We start from the raw sequence: 10,512 nt of genomic DNA on the forward strand, positions 1-10,512 counted from the left end.
TGTCCCTTTATAAACATAAATGCTAAAGGTATGGAAGATCATATTATTTACAAGATAATCTAATGGTACACTATAATCTAAATTCATTCTAAAGTAAAAACATTACTTTGTTCATTATTATGGTCTACAACTAATTTAAAATAACAAAACCATTGACATTTCATAAATACATAATTCAGTCTTCAATTTACAAGGTAATCTACTAGTTTAATTACTCTTTCAAAATTAGGTCATCCTTATTCCGTGAAATGTTTAGTAAGGATGAACATATATTTCACCATTAAACACAATGCAATTACATTAATACAAATCACAACATAACTTTATTTATGAATTAAAAGGAAATGTTGCCACCTCATATACACAGAAAATTTCCACAAAATCATACACACTTATTTACAAATCACTACACTTTTGTCTCTTAAATACGCACTTTTTTGTGTACTATGATCATAGATATTTGATGCTTCTAGTACTTCATGAAGTCTTACACAAATAGGTAAATAGTTGTCGGTTAGCCATTACACATGGATACAACGTATACAATAACGGGCCCCTTAGCAAAGGTATAATCAGGAGTCTAGTCAGGAAACGAATGAGGCCATGTGACGCATTTGCTCTCAGGAAAAGTGTGTACACATACGCGAATTTTGTTCACTACCCTATGTTTTCTCCAAATTTCCTAATCATCTTCAAACTCTATACTCCCAATGCATCTTTGTAACTATTTACACTAGTTCTTTTAATCAATTTGTACTTATCTCATACTCTTATCATATCAATCTCATCATTCAGCTAAAATGATCGTGCTTAGTAAATACTTTCAGGTTAAGTCTATGCAATACATTTACCACAAGAATACATCACAATCATCTCAAATTAATCAAATACATACATCATTACAGTTCACAACACTTACATATCATTTAATCATATATTTACATTCAAGGAACATATAATGGTACTCTCATGAACATAAATGTTTGCTATGTTGTAATGACGAAAAAAGAGCTCTCCTTACCTTGAAATGAAGTTCCAAAAAGGAATTTGTGGAGAATAAATAAGTAAACAAATAAGTCACAGCTGCTAGAGTTCTAACGGTACCAAGGAATATATATACACAGAGGGTGTGATGTATTCTATTTACAGGAAAATCAAAAGGAATACTATAATATAGCTCCATCTCCATCATAATGATATTCCTAGGCTCATCGTCAACATGTACAACAATTCTAAAGTAGCATAATTTTTTATTCATTAAATACATAGTTGAGTATATTATATACAGAATTATCTACAAGCCTAATTCTTTCCTAAGGCTCTGTCATCCTGATTTTCTGAAAATATTAGTAAGGATGAGCACCTATCTTATCATTTAAACATAATATTACTTTAAAGACTAACATGACAGCACAATCATGGTCATGGAACATAAGAAATCATAATAACATGAATCTCAAAGCAATATATCAAACATACATATATTTCAATACAATCATTATGTTCCTCTCTTTCGGATACGCACACCCAATATACTATGATCACAATTATACGATGCCTCCAACAGTTCTTGAGGTCTTACACAACTAGGTAAGCCAATGCATACAGATACAACATATATAATAACAGACTCCTTAGCAAAGGTATAGTCAAGAGTCTAGTCAGGAAACGAGTGTGAGGCCATTTGGCGCATTTGCTCTTAGAAAGAATGTGTATACATGCGCGAATGTCGCTCACCACCCTACGCTTCTTCCAGATTTCCTATCATCTCCAGACTCTATACCCCTAGTGTATCTCTGTAACTATTTGCACTAGATCCATTTAGCTTTTTACACTTATCTCATACTTCCTTTTGCACTAAATTTGTCACTCAAGTAAAAGATCGTGCTTAGTAAAGCATTTACAAACTAAGTTCCAAATAAATATATTACTCGAACATATCATTAACACCCAAAATCAACCAATCATACTTTTCACAACAATCCAATGTCAATCAATCATAAGAATCATACAAGAACACATGCATAAAGTACTCTTATGGTTACAAAATATTTATTGTACTTAAAATCACAAAATAGTGCTCTCTTTACCTTGAAATGAAATTTTGAAAAAAGGTTTATGAAGGATTTTGGTGAAAGAACCAAGATCTTCCTAGATATGATAAAAGAGAACATTTTGAGAAAGGAGAAACTTAGAATACAACAAAAAAGAAACAACAAAACTCCAAGAACTTACTTGGAGTTGATTAGTGAAGTTTCTGAGCTTGAATTCAAAAGCGAGTTGAGGTTTTGGAGAGATTTTCAGAAAAGAGGGGGTTAGAGGTCAAGAGATCAGGGGAGAGCTCGAAACATGGATTATAATCCGAGTTTTCTAACTTGAAAACCCTTAAATACCCCTTGACTCACGGCATTCTCACTATAGCGAGCCTTTCTCTCGCTACAGTAAAAAAATAGACAAAATTGCACTTTGCTGTCTGTCATTCTAGCTACTGTGAGAGTCCTCGCTACAGTGAGAGCTTAGAGAGCCTAATTTCTGGACGCTTTTTCTCGCCACAGCGAGAGATATCTCGCTAGAGCGAGATATCCTGCAACTTACATCATTTAAACTCTCTAAAATTCAAATAACCTCACAAATACAACCAATATTCAATGCTATAATAATAAATATAAAAACGAGGATGTTAGACAAGATAAAATATTAGTATTATATTTCAATCAATTTTAAATTCTCTTATTATTATCATTATTATTACAATTACAATTTAAAATTTAAAAAGGTGAAATATTCCTATTAAAGTATATGATTATGAAAATAAAATAAGAATTAAAAAAAAGTGATATATAAATAAATAAAAGATAAAAAAAACTCAAAATTTACTTAAGCACACAGAGGAAGTCACAACAAGCTTAGCTGTTGGGGTAGATACAACAACATCATATGGTAGAAGAGATATAGACAACCCAAGGCAACTCACACAATTCATAGAAATGAAAGAATATGTAGCACCAAAATCGAACAATGCATCAAGGAGTCTATCTTTAATGATGCATATACCTCTGATAAGATCGTTTGACTTAGATGCCTCTGACCCACTCATGGAAAATACTTTGCCTTGTACATTCGATTTTGCCTCATTGCTTCCTTGGGATGCAGGCCTATTGCTCCCACTTCTCTAAGGAGTAAACCAACAAGTGTTTGCGAAATGACCCATCTTTCCGTAAATATTACACTTTGATGGTGGTTATGGGTAATTCCTCACAATGTGAGGTCCTCCGCAGCGAAAACATCTGATTGACCCCTTTGAAAGGGTAGAACCACCGCTGTTGCCTCCACGAGACATAGTCCCACTTGCTTGAGACTGACTAGCACTAGAGTATGACCCCCTCTAGAACCTTGGAGGTCTCCGGTCTTGCCTCACTGGTCCTCCAACTCTAGTGTCCACAGATTTGCCTTTAGAGTTGGCCTAAAAAATTATGTACTTACTCACTAAAGTTGGCAGATCCGTTAGTTGGAATGCACTGACCTTAGTCCGAATCTGAGGCCTCAATCCATTCTCAAACTGGGCACACAAATCTTTGTCACTATCCTCGTGTTAAAAATATGGCCAGTACTTCATGAGTTCATGGAATTTTGCAGTGTATTCCCCTACAGACATGCTTCCTTGCTTCAGCTCAAAGAATTCTATGGCCTTTTGTTTCTTTAAATCTCTTGGGAAGTAATTTCCTAAGAAACTCACCTTAAATGTCTCCCATTGTACGTATCCTTCTCATATGGTAAGGTTTGGCTGACAAATCTCCACCAATCCTCTACTTCACCACTCAACAAATAGGTAGTGTAAGTCACCTTGTGCTTTTCGTGACAGCCCATCGCATTGAAAATTTTATCAATATCTGCTACCCACCTCTGAGCTCTTTCAGGGTCAAATTTTCGCTCAAATTTTGGAGGGTTATGCTTGGTGAACGATGACAATCCACGATATTCAGCTGGCTAAGCATCCTGGTTATGCACCAAGGTCTCCAGGACTTGTGTCATACGTCCCAAGATTTCATTTGCAGCTCTGGTAGGTCTACCTCTACCAGCCATAATTCTAATCTCAAGAAAGACCAAATAAGCATATCAGCTCATATCTCGCGTATTACATATTTAATTCTAACAATGCAAATATTACAATTCAGACAAATCAAACAATCCATAACCAATAAACAATACCTAGCAAAGAATCACTTCATATTCCTGTAGAATAGGAATATATGAGCACACAACACAAACGAACTAGTCCCACACTGTCAGGCTGGTTTGGAAGAACTGTTCTGATACCAATTTGTAACATCCTAAATCTTTAAACTTTAAAAGCTGTTTATTCCATTTATACAACCTAATATATTGTATAAATATTTCATATATGGAAAATATTGTAAGTATAAATAGATAAAATACCTATTTGTAATTAAGGTTGTTTACAAGGTTTGCCAACACAGAAATTATTAAAAAAATAGCAATAAATATAAATTATAATTACCCAAAATAAATTTTTACAACATTGATACAAAACATGTAGTAATACATGTTTCATATAAATATTTACAAACTGTTTGATAAAACAAGTGGGACTAAAAATAATATGTACATAACAAAAAATAATTACATCTCAAAGGCAATTTAAGTCACAGAGCAACCCCAAAATATATTCCAACATTGAGAACCTAGCACTAGTCGATTCCATGCCAGCTTTCTATCTCTGCCAGGTCTTCAGAATCAAGATCGTCATCTGATCCAAGATAAAGTTCTCCTGGATCAACTGTGACTTTAGTACCAGTAACTCGTTCAAAAGTCCATCTGAATGGTCTTCTGAGATGGTCATGATCGTGATAAGTAAACAAATAAGTCACGGGTGCTAGAGTTTTAACGATATTAGGGAATATATATACACAAAGGATCTGATGTATTCTATTTATAGGGAAATCAAAAGGAATACTATAATATAGTTTCACTCCATCATAATGATATTCCTAGGCTCATCGTCAACGTGTACTGCAATCCTAAAGTAGCATAATTTTTTATATTCATTAAATACATAGTTGAGTCTATATATACAAAACTATCTATAAGCCTAATTCCTGAGACTTTATCATCTTGATTTTTTGAAAATAATAGTAAGGATGAGCACCTATCTTATCATTTAAACATAATATTACTTTAAAAACTAACATAACAGCACAATCATGATAACATGAATCTCAAAGCAATATATCAAACATACATATATTTCAATACAATCATTATGTTCCTCTCTTTCGGATACACACACCCAATACATTGTGATCACAATTATACGATGCCTCCAGCAGTTCTTGAGGTCTTACACAACTAGGTAAATAGTCACCGGTTAACCCATGCATACAGATACAACATATACAATAACAAACCCCTTAGCAAATGTATAGTCAGGAGTCTAGTCAAGAAACGAGTGTGAGGCCATGTGGTGCATTCGCTCTCAGAAAGAATGTGTACACATGCACGAATGTCGCTCACTACCCTATGTTTCTTTCAGATTTCCTATCGTCTCCGGACTCTATACCCCCTGTGTATCTTTGTAACTATTCACACTAGATCCATTCAACTTTTTACACTTATCTCATACTTCCTTTTGCACTAAATTTGTCACTCAAGTAAAAGATCGTGCTTAGTAAAGCATTTACAAACTAAGTTCCAAATAAATATATTACTTGAACATATCATTAACACCCAAAATTAACCAATCATACTTTTCATAACACATGCATAAAATCACAAAATAGATCTCTCCTTATCTTGAAATGAAGTTTTGAAAGAAAGTTTATGAAGGATTTTGGTGAAAGAATTAAGATCTTCCTAGATATCAGAAAAGAAGTCATTATTATGAAAGAATGAAATATTAGTATTATATTTCAATCAATTTTAAATTCTCTTATTATTATCATTATTATTACAATTATAATTTAAAATTTAAAAAGGTGAAATATTCCTATTAAAATATATAAAAATGAAAATAAAATAAGAATTAAAAAAGTGATATATAAATAAATAAAAGATAAAAAAAAACTCAAAATCTACTTCGGTGCTAGAATGTCCCATTCCTTTCAACATATGTAGATATTGCATGAAGCTTTTAACACATAAATCACATAAATCTAAAGTTTAGATTAGATGCTGAAAGACATTTCACTTTTGTAGGTTGCATGTGTAGGCTCGATGGCATGGATTAGAACTAAAGAAAAAAGGTCTTTAGGATGAAAATATAGAAAAGCAATTAGAGGTTCCTTATTTTTTAACACAATAATTTTTTTTACTTCAATCTTTGGATTGAAAGGACAAAAAATGATATGATTCAACATGAAACCTTTTTTATTGTAGCTGATAACATCAAAGCCCACAAATTGATATGTATTTGAACCTTAGAATGCGCGCAAACACACAAAGATTAGGATTATATAACATGCATATGTGGATAAAAAAAATGACAGCTTCTAATCTTTGTGGACATTACAATTACCGGGACATTACAAGAATGACTTATGTCCAAGATCGAAAAGAAAAAGAAAAAGAAAACATTGATAATGAAATAACGTTGTAAGTCTTAGCTACAAAGTAAAAGCATAGGCTGTAATACCTTAATTTTAATTTTCAATTTAATAAGGATTTCACAAATTCGAATAATCAATTTTTATAAAAATACTTCAAAATAAGGGAAGAGTTACAAATTAATATTAAATGACTGCTACAAGACTAATTCAGTTACAATAACTTCAAAATAAAAGCTAAGTCCTATAACAGTCCATCCATCCCTTCACTGAGTCTGATATTGATCGTCTTGATTACTTGAAAATCGAATATAAGGGTGAGTACTCTACACTACCCAAAAACACGCAATCAACGTAGAGTCTCACCTCCAGCACATTTCTAACTCATTAAACAAACACAATCACAAGTAGTATTTCACATCCATAAGTACAAAATACAAATCCACGCATACGCACACCAGCCACCTCACTATAGTACTATGATCACAGATTCTCACCATGAATACCTGCCGGTTACTCCCACCTTACGGATACCACGTGGGCAGTGACGGGTCGCTCAGCAAAGGTAATGGTCAGAGGTCTAGTAATAAAGAGAGTGTGTGGCCTGTGGTGCACCTGTTTCGCAGTCGGTGTCACCACCACTCTCTCCTCTCCAAGGTATTCCTACTGTCCTCATCTTCCACACTCCCAGTGTATCGCTGAACCATTCACAGCACATTACAATGGCGTTAATACGCCCATTCACACATATATTCCATTCATGCATGCAATAATCATGCTTACACACAGCACACAGCCCACATTGCATTCAAATACACGGCACTAGGCCCACATTCATTTCACATTATACGGCACATAGCCAATATTCATCTATATTACACCACATTTACATACAATCTACATCCATCAAGTTCAAGTCAACACACATAATGTTCACATATCACGGCACATGGCCTACATTACATTTCTCAGCAATTTCCTACCCACTAACTCAGCCACAACACAATATCAAGCAAAATAACAATTCATGCACAAAAGAGTAGGATAGAGTCCCCCTTTATCTCAGATTGAAGACCCACACTTAGATTTGACCACAAACGTGCTCCTTACACAGATTTCAGCCCAAAACACATGGAAGAATTTCATGAGAACTCCAAGAAATCGAGAAACAAAGAAATGGGGATGAGAAACGGAACTCTAACCATTAAAACTCACCTCCAAGCGTTTCCCACACGGATTCAACCTTCAATCAAGCTCTCGAACGACTTTAGAGGTAATTAATCGATAGAATAGGGCTTTGGAAACGAGAGGATCAAAGAAATTTCGAAGGGAGAGGGAGAAATAACTCTCCCCAAACTCTAACCCCCTTTAAATCCTTCTCTGGTCGCGACACTCTAGCTACAAAGAGATATTCTCCCTTCGCTGCAGCGACATGCCCTCTCGCTGCAGCAAAAAAATCAGAGAAAACTGCATTCTGATTTCTACATAATCTCGCTACAGCGAGACTGCACCCAGAATTGCAGCCCAAACTATTTCTCTGTCGCTACACCGAGAAGGCAACAGTTCTGGTCCTTCCTCCCAAGGCCCTCTCGCTACAGCGAGAATAGCCCAGCGTTACGCCCCGCACTTAGGCACTTAGCCCATTTTCAGCCTATCAAGTCATACATACACATATATACACACATCCATGTACTTAATACACATAAAATATTATTTTCAAATAAATCAACACACATATGAATATATATATATATATATATATATATATATATAAGAATAATAATAATTAATATTACCAAAATTTTGGGCGTTACATAGGCTAATGAAAATAAAGGAAGGCCCCAAGAAATTTATGAGTGGGGAAGAGGCTCCTAGTCCTTCTGTCGATTATTCCTTTATCTTTGTCTCCGTGAGTCTAAAATTAGAAAAAAAGAAAAAAATAGTTTAAAAAAATATCTCATCTAATCCCAATTTGTCAATTTATATATAGCCTTGCACATTTTACAATTTGTCTATTTTCTCTTTTTTTTCCCTTTTTTTGTTACAATTTTCTTTTGTTTGTTAGCTTTTAATTTGTTATAGCCATTAAAACACATTTTAGATTATTTAATTTTATTTTAGTAGTTATATATATTTTTACTACTAAAAATATTAAAAATATAATTATTTTCTCCTCTTTACTTATTTTCTTATGCAACACAAAGGTTTTTCAAACTTTATATTTATCACAATAAAAAAAGAGTAAAGAAAGGAATCAATTTTGTTAAAGCGACCTTCTTCTATTGGCAATGAAAATTGAAAAGAAAAAGAAAAATGTCTTTATTTGTAGACAATTTCATCTGTAGACGATAAATGAAAAGAAAAATAAAAGTGTCTCCTTATATAGACGTTAAATGAAATGAAAAATAAAATTTTCTATACTTGTAGGCGATAAATAAAAGGAAAAGTAAAAGTGTCTCATTTAAAAGCAGTAAATGAAAGAAAACTAAAAGTTGATCTTCATCCAACTACTATCATTAATAAAGTTTTGAATAATTTCCATTCTATCTTTGATTTAAAGATTAATACTAATAAATTTTCTCTAACATTTTATAAAAAATACTAACCCCTCCTTAATTTAGGCTATTAGTGATTGTTTGAGCATTCACTTTTCTAGTCAATTTGGTAGGTAATTGGGGTATTCCTATTAATTATCATAAATCTTCTAAGCAACATTTTCTTTCCTCATTGATAAAATTAGGAAAAAAAATTCTTTGTCCTTAGCTAGCAGAGTTATTTTAGCTCAATCATGTCTCATGAGTATACCTGCCTATGTAATTTTAACCCTTTTAATTTCCATTATTGTGTGTGATGAGATTAATAACATATGTAAATAATTAATCTAAGGCTCCTTGAGTGGTAGAAAGTGTTACCTTATTGGGTAATAGAAAATATGTAAACCTAAGGTAGATGGTGGCTTAGGTTTTAAAGTTGATCAAATGTTTAACAAAGTTTATTTCATGAAGTTGTGTTGGAGGTTAATCACCTCTCCTAATAACCTTTGGGTCCAAGTTCTTAGTAAAAGATATAAATTTTTTCTTGGTCAAGATTTGGGTGCTGAGAAAAACCAGGGGCTATCTCACATTTGGAAAAGTCTAATTTCTATTTGGCCAATGTTCTCCTAAGGGCTAAGCTGGGGTATAGAGGGTTTAGGGAGTGATTTATTCATTAAGTTTTGAGTTGACAACTGGATTTTTAATATTAATAACCTATCTAGTTACTTTATCCATCCTATTTTTAATGAGGATTTAGATATTCTTGAGACTCTATTTTTTGTTAGGGGAGAATAGGACTGATGTAAAATACTTCCATGCTTCTTGATCATATCTGTAAATCTATTGCCCAAATTAATCCCTCTGTCATATCTAGAGGTTAAGATTCAGTGTTTTGGAGGTTATCTAATAATGGTGTTTTTATTTTCCATTAGGTCTAGTTATCAATTGATTTTCAACCCCTCCTATAAGTCATCCCCTAGCCATCTTGTGTTCAAAGAAGTTGGAAGTGGAAAGGCTCTCTTGAGATTGCAATGTTTCTATAGAAAATTTCTTATGGTAAATTGCTAATTAATGAGGAAAGGTGTAGGAGAGGACATGACAAATTACTTTTTTTGCTTTAGGTGTGGGGAGAGACACTTGAAACTATTAGGCATGTGCTTTGTGATTGTTTTTATGCTAGACATGTTTGGGATCACTTGATTTTACATAACTAATGGGTTTATTTTTTCAGTAATGGTTCACAAAGTTGCTTTAGAATTTATCTAATCACTACTTTAGTAAGTTTCTTGCGTGGAATGGTCTATTTAGTGTATTATTTGGCAATTGTAGAAAGATAAAAATGCTTTTATTTTTCAAAACTCTTCTGTCCAATCTAAAGTATTAGCCCTAAAAGTCTTATGTGATACTGAATATTTTAC

Source organism: Abrus precatorius, unplaced genomic scaffold (genome assembly GCF_003935025.1).
Source record: "Abrus precatorius isolate BTA unplaced genomic scaffold, Abrus_2018 Scaffold10, whole genome shotgun sequence".
Lineage (NCBI taxonomy): Eukaryota > Viridiplantae > Streptophyta > Magnoliopsida > Fabales > Fabaceae > Abrus > Abrus precatorius.